General features: G+C 35.8%; 1 long non-coding RNA gene and 1 pseudogene across 1 annotated transcript; one reads left to right on the top strand and one right to left on the bottom strand.

Moving 5' to 3' along the window:
• Window positions 1-522: 522 nt before the first annotated feature.
• LOC121766431 lies at window positions 523-2,167 on the bottom strand (annotated as a pseudogene).
• A 1,935-nt stretch (window positions 2,168-4,102) lies between these two features.
• Window positions 4,103-13,256, top strand: LOC121766498. Its single transcript, XR_006043006.1, has 7 exons — window positions 4,103-4,204; window positions 10,336-10,729; window positions 10,970-11,100; window positions 11,217-11,282; window positions 11,806-11,925; window positions 12,064-12,170; window positions 13,201-13,256. It is a non-coding gene; the product is annotated as an uncharacterized LOC121766498 (long non-coding RNA).
• Window positions 13,257-14,853: the final 1,597 nt, after the last annotated feature.

The raw sequence follows: 14,853 nt of genomic DNA, 5'->3' as shown, positions 1-14,853 counted from the left end.
GATGAAATATAATGTTACTGGTATTGCGCATTATGTGAATAAATTGCTAGAATGACTCATTGATGAGGCATTTGGTTTATGACATTTTGTTTTGCTAAGCTTTAAAATTCGACCAATTTCATCTAGAATGGCAATGACTACGATGAGAATTTTCTAAGCCTTGTACCTATGTTGCCATGTCAACTTAAATTTGGATTGATATATAAATATAAATTTGTTAGAAATGCTAATTTGCATTATGGAAGGTGCATACTATACGAAAACAAATCAGCTAATTTAGTAGTATGTTCCAATTAACTTTATTTTTACAAATTTCTTAAAGAGTTGAAACCTTCTACATTGGCAATGACAAAATTATTTTTCCAATAATTAACGTAGTCTTACTAAACTTTCAACTTTCCAGCACACAGCTGATAAGTACATGAGATGATAAAATACAAGTTAATATGAAAAGACAACAATTGATAACACACACTTATAAATATGATGCAATACATATATATGATCCTAATTTTGTTTGAGTTAAAGGTAAATTTGTGAGTTCAAGCGCGGCACTGCATGAGCAATTAGAGGCTTAGCCAATGCCAAGTCATTTTCTGACTCAGCCAAGTCAATAGTATTCGTAGAAAGTGGGGGTCTCCATGCAAAACATTGAATAAGTCTAGCCAAAAGCATCGTGCTCAGGGTAGAACCAAGAACGACTCCAGGGCATCCTCGTCTTCCAGTACTAAACGACAACATGTGCAACTCCGGATCCGTAAGCACGTCTACTGAGTCTTCATCATGAACGTGTCTCTCAGGCCTAAAGCGGAGAGGCTCATCCCAAACCCTAGGGTTCCGCCCTAGGCCAGGACGACTAAGCAACACTTGGCTCCCCTTTGGGATAAAGTACCCACACACCACTGTATCTTTGCTTGAAACATGTGGGACATTGAAAGGTGCTAATGGATGTATCCGAAATGACTCTTTCAAACAAGTCATCACATAATTTAATTTAGGCAAATCAAATTCTTGAACAAGCCTATCTTTACCTACCACTCGATCCAATTCTTCAGATGCCTTAGCAAGAATATCGATTTCTGCCAACGCCCACTCAACTGCATTTGATGGATTATCAACCGTCTCAATCATTATTTCCTGTAAAATCAATCGTTCCTGATTATTATGCTTTTATAAAAACGGTTGAGTACACAATCTTTTAGATACTAAAAACTTACAACAATTAATGCTTTGATCTCTCAAATGGACAGAAGCGGCTCATTTCCTGACTTCTTGAGGTTAATCAAAAGATCAAGAATATCATCTTCCTCACTCTTGAGGCCCTTCTCCCACATCTCTATTCTCTTTTTGATTTCCGGATCTTGATACCTTCTCACATTCTTAATCGCATTCGTTATCTTCTTTTTATGCCCATCCAAATCCAAAACCTCCAGCCACGGCAAAAAATCAGCAATGGCGAATCCATAGAGGCACGAAAGAATCGCGAACAATCCATCCACATGCTCTCTCTCTTCAACCCCCGCCCCCCCATCCGCCATTCCGGACCCAAAAAACATCTCACCAAACACCATTTTTCTTATCACATTGCCACAGTAATGGCGCGCCGCATCTCTCACATTCACACTTTCGTTGCTGTCCGGATTCTTGCACTGTTTGTACACATATCTGACGAGGTGATCGGCTTCCTCGCGTCTCTTATCGTGTAGCCATTGAAACACTGCATTTGATAGCACGCCCGACCTCATAACCCTCCTCATTTTAGCCCACTGGTCGCCCGAAGGCGACAGAGCCAGCGTCAGGTAGCCGTCGCTGGTGATCTGGGCTGATATGGCGTCGGGCCGGGAGTCAAATACGGCTCCTGCTTCTTCAAGAACTCTCTGGAAAGTTCGGGAGAAGTGACAGTGATGACGTGGACTCTGCCGTGCTTGATGCAGGAGATTTCGGTGTTGAGGTCTTGCATGAGGTTGTGTATCCATCGGAATGCTGGCTTGTTCGACAGCATTTCCGGGAGGCTGCCGACGATCAGGTAGGCGGTGGTGCCCAGAGGAAGAGGCGGGGACGTGGGACTTTTCTCGGTGGATTTAAGTTTGTAGATGAGTAGTGAAATTAAGCACAATGCTAGTAGCAATGGTGGGAGATTGTTGGTGAGGCTTGTTTCGATTTTCATGGTTGTTTTTCTGAGTTTCAAAATGTTTGTAGCTTGAGTTGATACCTTGCATCTTGGCCTTGCCTTTTATAGAGGGAAGTTCCTCTACTAATCGAATTGAAAATGCTATCTTTTGTGCATTGCACGAGTGTGATACCGGTATATATAAAAGCTAACACTATAAATTACCATCAAATACGATCAACACGAAGGTCAAGGCATACTTAATTACTACAGGAGTTTTTCTTGGTAAGGAGCTCTACTATGTATATTAGCATTGTCAACGAAAAATAGTGTCATTTGTAAGCGAAACAAGTTTTAAAGCGTATTGTTAATGTAACAAAGAGAGAGAAACAAAGGATAACTGTAAATTACAAGAGGGAAGGAAAAAGAAAAAAGGGTGAAAAGTTTCCATTAATACAAATGACATCGAATATAAAAAGAGATAAATATTCGTAAAAATACAAAAAATATGCGCATAGAAATTGAAAAGAAAAAAAATATTTAACATGTGGTTTAAATTCACTAAGAAAACAAAACTTGAGTTTGCATGGATCATTTGTAAAGAAAATTGAAATAATACTTTACGGAAAATGTTAAGAAAAGTGGGTGGAAAAAAGTTAGGGGAATATAAGTCTCATTTGTATATATTAGTTTTAATTGAAATGTTGGTGGAATAAGTTGGTAGAATGTGGGACCCTGTTATCATTTATAGTAAAAATGAACCGAGGTGGAGGGAAACGAGAAGCAGTGTATAACTCGATCTACGATCGAGTACGAGCTCAAAGAGGAAGCTGCAACGAATGTTGAAATCGCTTCCATTAAACCATTCACTGGCCTCATGCTACTCTGTGCTAAGTATTTGCTCCGCAACAATGACAATTGATCAACTATAGCCGCAATAATGACAATTGATCTACTATTAACTTGGGAATGCGTGTTTTACTTTCATGTTTACTAAAATAAATTTCTATCCTCCTACTATATATCTCGGTATTTCATTTTCTCTTTTTCCATGCTTTTAATATCTACATATTTTATCAACTCATAACTATGAAATTTTGAAAAAGCCGCCACAAGAAAATCCTACTCCCTACGTTAGCTATTTAAAGTCACACTTTATCCGCCACGAATTTTAAAAAATGTTAATAGAAAGTGAATTGAAAATATTAATGAAATGGGAGTCATACTCTTTGATACGATCGGTTTTTGCACTATTTTAGGGCCTTTTTGCACTATTTTAGGGCATTTATTTGGTCCATTTTGAGTATCAATGTTGCAATACATGTCCAATAATTACATATTTTATCTGTTTTCGTATTTTGACGTGTTTTGTTTAAAATGTGCAAATTTGAGCCTAAAAAGATAGCTAAAACTTGAAGATGAAAATGTGGAGCATTCGACCCGCCCAGCGGACCGCTGGCGGCCAACGATTGTTGAACAAATAGCAATCAGCTTCGAGAAAGTTGTGCTGAAAAGACTAGTTCAAGACATAATTGTAACACCCCAAATCAGGGTTTAGTTGGAAAATTCCTTTCTACACAAATTTGTCAATTTAGGGTGAAATTCTTATAATTTGTGCACAACACTGAATGTTATTTTATATAGTATTGGGGTGACACAAGTATCGCGTCAGTAAGATTGAGCAAGAAAATAGAATTAAATCGGAAATTATATAGCGTATATAATAGAAGGGAGAAATTGTCATTTTGCATAAAAGATGCTATATTTATTTTTATCTCCAAAAAACAACGAGAGGCACGGTTTTTTTAGGTTTCTAATATTTTTTTTACTACAATCAAGACAATTATACATGGAATCATCTAGAAAGAATATGAATGATCAAAATAGTGCCATTTGTCATTTACTATTCATAATTAATTAAATAATGCGACTCTTGCTATAAAATCAAATATAGCTACTAGCCTACTATTCACCTCACTTTGGAGAATCAACCGATTAGTAATCAAAGGAGGAAGAAGAAGTTGCAATCTATGAAAGTTTCACTTAATTTGTGTTGAGGCTTTGAACCAGTCGAACCAACGTATGGTTATCAAGGTAGGGCTCTCTTTTATCCTATTTTTCTTTTATTTGAAACTTATGATTGGTTATGAGGTAAAAATTTTCTGACCTCGTTGGTTGTCAAATAAAGTGTGTGTTACTTTTTGAGTTTATCTATCAATCCTTGTCCGTAGACGTCGGAAACATAAGTTTTTCCATTGAACTAAATTGAGTTGAACTTATGTATGATTTTGGGTATGAACTGACTATCTTAGTGCAATAATCCATGAATCTTAATTGGTCAAATAATTGTTGAAAATGAATAATATATCTTATTTAGTGACTAAAATAAATTTATTAGAATTTATAATGGTCATTTGACATATTTTGGAAAATTGATTGGAATATTGAAGTGAAAGATCTTTTTTTGAGTAAGGAATTGAATATGGTAATGACTAATAACTAAGTGTGATTATGTGAGTGGATTAACCATAGAAATGAGACTAGAATTGATGATTGAAGCATATTCTAACGATTGCAAATAATTGAGATTAAAGAAATTTAGTTGATAAGGTTAATGAGTTTTATTTATAAGATTTGGTAAAAGAAATATGATTTAGAATGACTATGGATGTTAAACTAAATTTGAGGATTTACTAAGTAAGATTAGTAATTACGGAGTATAAAGTAACTAGTGGAAATAGTAACTTAGAATTTGATTAAGGGAATAAAAGACATGAAACAAACATGGAATGGATAGATAAAATTAGGGGTGGCACGGTACGGTATACCGCACCGAAAATGTCATACCGCATATCGTACCGCAAATTGTGGTATGAGAAAATGTCATACCTATACCTTACAGAATCTTTCGGTATACCGCATTGCGGTATACCAAAAATTCGGTATGTCAATCTTTGAAAACCTTTACCTTACCGACATTTCTGTATATCATACCGTGTTGCGGTATACCGCAAATCATACCTGTTTGATTTATAAAATATTGAAAATAACATTTTATGTATCTAGAAAATGTCCAAAATATAAAATTCCATCACAATCAAACATAATTCATGTCATTCAAAAATCAAAACATAGTTCATACATTCAAAACATAGTTCATCAATATTCATACAACTTCCAAAAGGTTAAATAACATGGTTTGGGTAGAGAAAGTGATGCTTGAGCTTCAAAGAAGATGGCATTCCATTATGCATCAATCATCAATTCATCATCAACACCTGTTCGAGATTAAACAACAAACATGGAAAGCTCATATCAGAAAGATAAATACCAAAGCATTGATAGAAAACATGAAGCATAACATACTACTCTTCTCAAGCTCATTTCAGAAAGATAAATTGGCTTTTCTCAAGCTCATTCAAGACCAACTTAGAAGCAAAATATACTCTGTTCAAAACAATAAGCAATGATTTCTCATAAACCACATGCCAAAACTACCAATCAGGTCAAGTGTTGAATTATTGTAAAAAGATGCGACTAAAGATAGATAATGTTTCTCAACAGTCAACAGAGAGTAGATAATGTTTAAAAGCACATACTTTAGAATAATACTAGAAATTAAAATGAATAAAATGTAAACAATCTCATTGGAAATAACACGAAAATAAACTCTAAATAACACAAAAATGAAAACATTGCAAAAAGACCTATGAACAGAATTAATACAGCTATGGTTTTCAATTCTTGTGCTAAGACTGTAACTACTCACAAAGATCATCACCCATCTAATTGCAAGCTGATTTCAGACTGTAACAACTGACAAAGGATTAGGCAAAGGATTGTGAATTGCAATTCTTGTGCTTGTGAATTGTGATAGGCAAAGGATTAGCTCAAGTAGAGGTGTTACTTGAGAAGCATCTTGGCCCATGTTTTGATCTACAAAAGAAACACAAAAGGATAATTAACATCTATAAGGATATAAAGCTAATAATTGATACTAAAGAGTAAAGCAACATACTCTTTTCTATTTCTTCAATTTCTCTATAAAATTCAAGGTCGTCATCAATGGGATCCTTATATAAGCTAAAATTTTCAGTTCTAAGCCAATCACTAGTGCACACCAATGCCTCTACCATTTTTGGACTCAAACACGTTCTAAAAGAATCCACAACCCTTTTACCTAAGCTAAAAGCAGAATCACTTGCAACCTTTGAGCTTGGAATTGCAAAGATATCCTTCGCAATTAGTGAAAGGATTGGATACCTAGATGCATTTAATTTCCACCACTCCAAAAGATCAAAAGTATGATTAGACCTCTTCTCCATCTCATCAGCTAGGTACTTATCCACTTCATTTGATATTTGATTCAGTTGGTCTTGTTCAATTTCCTCTTGCACTCCATTATACAATTCATCAAAGAGATACAATCCACCTTGGCCAATATTGTCTCCAACATCCTCACATTCTAGAAGTGGCCTCTGATTCAACACGGTATCATTTACTCCCTTATATTCTCCCCACAAACTGACCAAGTCATTTTTAAATCGATCACACAAGTGTTGAAGCTGTTGGTCTTGATCAACATTTGTTAAGCTCCTGACTTTCAGTTTTTTGACACTAACTTTAAGCATTTGAAGCTTGTTCCTCGGATCCAAGACATTAGAAATAAAAATCAGTGGATTCATTTTACTCCAATCCTCCCCATATTTTTATAATTTCAGTTTCATTGCTTTTGCAACCTTTGAGAGAGTGAAATCTCAATCACCACACTTTTTCTCAATCTCAATTTGTAAAGCAAACATTGAAAGTGCAATCAAATGGGACGTAGGAGTTTTAGAAGCACTTAGCTATAAAGTCAGGTCATAGAAACTTTTGAGGAAGTGTACAAATGCTTTTGCATTATCCCAATCTTCTTAACTTGGAAGCATCATCGCCCTACCCTTTTCATCATTCTCACGGAAGTATTTTATGAAAGGAACACATTCTTCAGCCATTCTCTCAAACACAATTCTATACTTTAATGCAATATCAAGCATTTTATAGGTAGAATTCCACCTAGTTTTCACATCCATGGGAACGGTTGATGTACTAGAAAACTTAGTATAGCAAACTCCCTAAATTTGTTCAATCTTCCAGGCGAAGAATGAAGAAACAAAACAGCTTTCCTTATAGGCTTAATTGAAGATTTCAGCTCTTTCAAACCATCTTTAACAATCAAGTTAAGTATATGGCATGCACATCTTAAATGCAAATACTTCCCATCGAACATCAAAGTTTTATCAATCCTCATTCTCCTTTTCAAGTATTCAATCGCAGTATCATTAGACGATGCATTATCAACTACGATTGAAAACAATTTCTCTACTCCCCATTCCCTTAAACAGATCTCAATCAACTTTCCAATTTCTTCCCCTACGTGGCTTGTGATTTTAGTGAAGTTGATAATTCTTTTATGCAACTTCCAATCATTATCCAGAAAATGTGAAGTGACAACCATATAATTTATATTCTGAAGGGATGTCCAAGTGTCAGTAGTGATACTGACTATTTGTCCATTAAGAACAGACTGTATTTTTTTTTCTCTTATAAAAACAGGGTATAAACCATACCTGCCACTCTCCTTCTACTGGGCATTTGAAATCTTGGTTCAAACTCATTCACAAGAGCAACAAATCCCTCCTTCTCAACTGCTCGAAAACACACTTCATCTCTGATCACATATTGAGCCATCTTCAGTTCACACCTTTTCTGACTAAAAGAGTGAGGAACGATGCGACTTCCTTGTTTCATAGTCTCTTTCGTCAACACCGTTTGACCTTTCTCACTGCTCACATCATACAATGGACTTAGCTTGCACCTGTTGACTAAGTGATTTTTCAAGCCACTAGTACTCCCACGAGCAGCCGGTATTTCAGTTTTGCAGTAATTACATACCCCTATTTGTATCTTGACGCCACTCGTATCCTTTGTCTGTTTTGGCAATGCTCCCAATATGGACTTTTATTTCTTTTGGTATGAGGTAGAGGAGGTTTGTCTTCTACGCCTTCTAAAGATCGTTTTTTACTGGAACCATCATCAATTGTTGAATTATTTGGTGTTTCTGAAATAGGCAGACTTGGGAGCGTATGAGAAGCTTCGGATTCCATCCTGAAAAGACAATATATTTTAATATTAGCACTACTTATCATCACAGAAACTGACTTATTATTGAGAATCATAACATAGAATTAATTAACCTATTGTTAATTTTAAACAGAAAATTAATTAACCCTTGGTGTCTACAAAGTCTAAAACATAGATCCAATGAAGTTATAAATTATCACTAGTTACTTCACAAGAAAAGCTCATTCTATTGCTACCAAGTATACAATAATGCACATTTATAACAACAAATATCTCTAGGCATAACTAAAATGGGAGAAACAATAAATAAATCACACACTGCCATTAAATCAACTACAAAAAAAAAGTTTTTTGCTCTTCCATTCAATAAACCTTGTCTATAAAACTGAAGAATCATTAAATCAAGTACAAAAGGAGAAATTTTGTACAAGTTTATAGCAGCAACAGCCAACAACACATATATACTTCACACCCATTAATTCATTCCTAAATCCCAACAAACAACCCATTGAATTAGAAAAAATTGCCAAAAGGGATAAAAATTAAATTCACTATCAATTATGTATAATACTTACCAATTAGGGTGCGGACGGCGGTGGACGAAGTGGTACGGCGGAGTGGTGGTGGTGGAGTGCTGTTGCGGCGTGAATGGAGAATTGAGAATCTGAGATTAAGAATTAGGGTTAATGAATAATGCTTTACGAATTACGCCTCTAATGACTAATCTTTCTTTAGTTTTGAAAATATAAATATTATAATTTTATAAATAATAAATATATTAAATATTATAATTTTATAAATAATAAATATATTAATATATATAATTATTAACGGTATATACCGCAAAATTACGGTATATATCGTAATTTTGCGGTATATACCGTAATTGCAGTATAATGCAGTATGATGCGGTATATGCAAAATTCATACCTTTGCCGTACCTTAATCTAACGGTAAAGTATCATACGGTACCGAAAAATGCGGTATACCAAAAATGCGGTATTTTCAGTATTTTTTCGGTACGGTAAGTGCGGTATTTCGGTATTTTTGCCAGCCCTAGATAAAATGAGTAGTATATGGAATACATTTAATTGATCTTGAAATTTATATGTGATTATTAATATTTTTAAATTAGTATTAAGTTGGCGAACATAAAACTGTGAATAGTAATAGAATATTTGGTGATTTTTTTTTGTTGGAGGATTTAATGAGGAGTAATTACTGCAGTCTATATATATATATACCTATAAGATAATGGGGTGTGTTAGGGTCCTTACAACATCTTAGTGTAAAACACAGAACAAATCACAATCCTTGGATCATTAGATTGGATGGTTGTGATTAGTTACATTATCATACTAAAAATCTACATTATTAGCCGAGGTACTTTATTAGACTAGATATTTACATTATTAGACTAAAACTGTACATTTTTAACCAAAATGCTACATTATTAGCCGAGGTACATTATTAGGCTAAAAACCTACATTATTAGATGACACGTGACATTAATCTAACCGTTAGATCACAAAATCCAATGGATTGCATGTGTTTAGTGTTTCACTTATACTTAGTGTTTGGATATGAATACATCCCTATAATATATATATATGTATGTATGTGAATCTAAATACAAAATATGGGGTGTTACAACAATTGATCTATGTCAATAGGTGAAATAATTCTGCGACACGTTCTACCATCACACTAATAAAAATATGAAACATCTATGTCAATAAAAATCTGAAAAAGAGTATGACTCCCATTAAAAATTAAAGGCCCTAAAATAGTGCAAAAACCGAGCGTATCAAAAACCGAGCGTATCAAAGATAGTATTTGACGCTTAGTATATAATAGCCAGTTGCAATTATATTCCCCGTGTTCGATATTCTGGTACTGAACTTTAGCTATACTATTTCTACCTTGTATACTTGCGAGTAGTTTTAGTGCTAAAAAATAGTGCATCAAGTTTTTGGCGCCGTTGCCGGGGAATATTCTTGCTTTAAGCTGATATTGTAGAAAGGTTTATTATACTAATTTAGAGTGTAATATTATTTAATTTTATTTTTCTTTTGATTTTTTTTTATGTAATTGAGGAAAAGCAATGAACGCATCAATAGGTTATTCTCGCTTTAGTAGACTTCTGATGTGGGCAAGGACATGGGAATACGAGAGCCTTGAAGACTTGATGAGTGGGCTCTTAGAAAGAAGCAAGAAACGTGCAGAAGAGGTGTCTGAAAGCAAACACAAATTAGACACTGCTATGGAAGCTTTGACAACTTCAAGGGAAACATGGGAGAAGAAACATGATATGATACTTGAACTAAGTTCGTCTATACTCGAAAAATTGGTGAATTCTTTCAAACCTTCTCTCCCTTTAATTTTAATTCCTTGTATTGCTGACGAAACTAATTTTGATAAGGATCCACAATTAAGTCATGCATGGAGGAAAAGCAGAAGCAAAGCTAAAAGATCCAAATTGAGAAATCGTATCAGGTACAATCTCTGTGGGTTCAATCTTATGTGTCTGTTGTCAAATTCTGTGTTTGCACACTCTTCTACTGCAACTCTTGATAAGCTCCGTAGAGCATGGGTGAGATATAAAGTTCAATGTTGATAGCTTTCTTGTTTTTGGTAGTTTCTAGTTTTATTTTTATTTTATTTACCTTTGTTTTAATTTTCATTTTATTTTTTAAATTTTCGTTCTTTTTTTAAAAAAAAACTTTTTTGGAGCAGGGCCAGCAGTCCGCTGCATTGAACTCAGCGGCCCGCCGAAAGAAGAACAGTGAGGACAAACCATTCTCAGCGGTCCGCTGTACTGCAGTCAGGGACCGCTGAGGCGAGTCAGACACGACATTTTATTTAAGGTATGTTTCCTCTTTTCCTTATTTCATTTTTTTTCTTTCTAACCCTGGCATCAACTTCCCCTCTCTTTATCTATCTTTTTCTCCACATTATTCACACACCCACACTTCAAATTCAGATCACCTTCTCAAATTCTTTGGATTCTACCAAATTGTTCTTGTGCTCAATTGTCAACCAACGCAAGGTACGTTCTTCTTGAAATTTCTGAGCATTGATCTTGAATTCTTTCTTCGAATGACTTTGTTGTTGGTATATATTTTGGTAGTTTGAATTGGAGTTTGATGGGGGATGATATACTTTTGATAATTTGTTGGTAATTTTGTGAGTTGGATTTATTGGAATTGATTATTGTTGGGTGTGCTTGAATTAGCTTCTTTTGTGGATGAAATTTGATTACCCCGTTGACTTGATTGATACGCATAGTTCATGTTCATAGCATTGTGAGGCTATTTTATCTTGCATGACTTGTGTTTATTTTTGAGCTTATATTGTTTTGCATGATCTTGTTCTATTGTTGAAAATTCTTGCAAATTTGGGGGGATAGAGATCTTGATGGGGGATGATTTTTAAATCAAGGTTGAGTATTTGGTCTTGCATGTGATTATTTTTACACCTTGATTTGGTTCAAGTTTGGAGGATTGCCAAATATTATGTGTTGTATGCTACTACAATTTTCTTCATTCTATGCTCACATTGCGAATTTGTAGGTACAAAGGCATCCCAAAGGAATTCCCGCGATATGGGATAACTCATGAACTTCAAAGAACGTCAAGCTAAAGATGAAAAATAAGCGCTTGTTAGGAGGCAACCCAACCATTTATTTTCAGGTTTTGCAGTAATTTTGTGTTTTAAATTCGTTTTGTGTTGATTGAAATTTTCGCAGCTTCTGGACCATTCCCAGCGACCGCTGTGGCACGCGCAGCGGCCCGCTGGCGACTCACTGGACAAGTTCTGACACTCCACAGCGACCGCTGGAGGCCCCCAGCGACCGTCGCCCAATTGCAGTTTCCAGCGTGATTTTCGAATTTTTCATATTTTCGCCCCGTCCAGCAACTACGCGAAATATTTTAAGGTATGTTTTCTTTTTCATAGTTTACTCACGTCCCTACCGACTCTACAAACTTATTTTACACTTTGTTGTAAATAAGTTTGGGGGGATGAAGTGGTGGACCGTGAGTTTAGGTTTTTGTTTTAAGTTTTTAGTTTAAGTTTTTGTTTTGAAAAAAAAAATCCCGAAGGTGAATTTCTTGAAAATATGTCATGAACTCAACATGAAGAACTTAGAAACACGTATGCTTAGGGACACATTAGACCGAGTTGCCAGTGATATTAAGTTCTTTCATCTTTGATTAAGTATGGCTTGATGTTTTGATATGATGGTTTGGTAAAAAGGTGCATAATTAGTGAATTGCTTGTTCGCCTTGAATCATGCTTATACCCTTGTGAGATTTTGAGCCTTAATTTCTTTCATGTGTGATTTATCTGCATTCATGTACATGTTTCTAGAACTTGCTCCTAGTTGATTTAAGTTGATTTAGGAGGATGTTAGACCATCTTTTCATACCTACTTTTATATCCAAAAATTTTGACCCTTTTCAAAAATTTTAAATCTCTTTATCCCTTTGGAGCCAACTTTGAGCCTTTAAGCCTATTCTTTGGAAGCCAAATCAATGGGGACATTCTTTGGGTTAGTATAGATATTTTTATTTGATATTTTGTAAAGGAATTGGAGAAATAAGGGGAAATTGTGAAAAGTGAAAAGTAGTGTGCTTAATGTTATAAAAGTACAAGTTTGACATAGAAAAAATTCAAAAGTGTGCTTGATCTAGAAAGGATGCCTATAAAAAAGAAAAAAAAGAAAGAAAAAGAGAAAAAGAGAGAAAGGTTGTGAAGAAAAGAAGGAAAATCAAAGTAATTTGGGAAGTGAGAAGAAATATAGACATAGTCTAAGTTTACTGAGATTTGAATTGTTGGTTGGGTGCTAAGTTTGATGTGGTAGAAATTGATCACTTTTGCTATGATTGGTGATAAGGCTAATTTCATGCATAGGTCTAGGGTTTTAATTCGTGAAATTTCTGGGTCTAACGCACGTTTTAAGCCAGGTGTGTGAAGATTTTCGCCAGGTCCGGGAAAAGAGGAGGACAGTTGCGTGGACCTAGGAAATAGGCGAATGAGAGGACATTATGCGGAAAATTGCTTGACGGAGGAAGCCTCAAAGTTGAAGGGTAGAATAGAGATTTCTACGAAGACTCTAGAAGGCTATGTCCGCATCTATAAAAGGGAGAAGCATGCACGCTGGAGGGACCTTCTCGGTTGGAGGCCTCACTAATAGCCTGTTGCCTAGTTCACTTTTTCACACACTTGTGTTCTTTTCGTGGGGAGATTCAGGGGGTTATGCACTGGGGTTTACTTTGAGCTTTCTTACATTTTCGATTGGGTTGTAACACCGTCCTTCTGTGGGGCGAAGAAACAATTTAATTTCCGCTTTCATACTTTGCTGATTTCGCCGAGCTTCGCTGTTCGAAGCTCGGACCTCTGTTTGTTTTTGCTGAATATTCTCTTAGTTTAATGCAAGTTTGATTTTCTGTTACGACTGTTATGTTGATTTTCGGAATTTTGGAGTTGGATTGTTCGAGTTGGATGCGTTTCGCAGTTGTTTTCTGAATTTATGCATGTTTGTGGTTGGATCTGGGTGATCAGAGTCTGTTTGTGGATGAATCAGAGGGTTGAGTTCGCTGGTGTTGTGGAGTTGTCTGCGATTGTTTGAATTTGAAGGGATCGGAGTAGATCTGTGAAAACCGGAGTTATGGGATCGATTGTGTCTGTTGTTGGGTTCGGATCGCTTGGATCCGGAGTGGATTAAGCATCTGACGTGAATCTGAGCAAGATTGATTTAAATTTATGCCTAGTTTACGTGTTTTCATTTCATTTCGCCTAGTTTGCGTAGATGTGATGTATTTTCAGTTTAAGGTAAGTTTCCGGCATTCCAATCTCTTTATTCTGCTCGAATCTAGATATATGCTCTGTTTTCTCCATTTGCGTGTTTGAACTGGTTAGGAAATTGCATGTCGTTGTTAGTTGGAGCATGAGTTTGTTAATTGCAGCTTTAGCCGTACTTGCTATATTTGGAATCATGGTCCCCGCTGTTTTATTCTCCCTATCTAGTCTTAATTAGTTAGTCGTTTACTCAATCTAGGAAGTAAAATGTGTCTCTCAGTATTGAAGTCTGATTCTATTACATTCTCTGTGTCCTAGGTCTAGAGGTAGTTAAAATTCTCACCCCTTTTTGCGTGGCAGCAGCCGCTTGTTTCCAGAGTCTCTTAGCACTACTTCACGAATCCATATTCGTGGGATCGACCCCACTTCCCTATACTAATTTATAGTTTACGGGTTGAGGGATTTATTTTTGAAGGGGAGTCGAGTGTGTCCAACGACAAAAACACTCTATGTTCTCTTGAGTTCCTGGACCTGGTGATCCAGTGGATTTAAGGAGCGTGGTGTCTTGACCAAGCACTTGCATTAATTTTCTCTGTGCACACTTGCTTACTCCAAGATCGATAATCACGACCCTTCCCTTCAAATGGCGCCGTTGCCGGGGAAGGATGGCGTACTTTGTGCTAGTGTTTAGAGTCTGTGGTGTAAATAGTTTTGATTTATTTTCTTTCTTTTTTATTTGTAGTTTATGAGCAGAGGCTCAAGATCTACCCACTGGAGCAACTCATCTGGGTGGAAGCACGACCAGTTTAATTGGCAGG

Source organism: Salvia splendens, chromosome 15 (assembly GCF_004379255.2).
Source record: "Salvia splendens isolate huo1 chromosome 15, SspV2, whole genome shotgun sequence".
Lineage (NCBI taxonomy): Eukaryota > Viridiplantae > Streptophyta > Magnoliopsida > Lamiales > Lamiaceae > Salvia > Salvia splendens.
The sequence above is the reverse complement of the archived record's forward strand: the minus strand, read 5'-3'. Positions and strand labels throughout refer to the sequence as shown.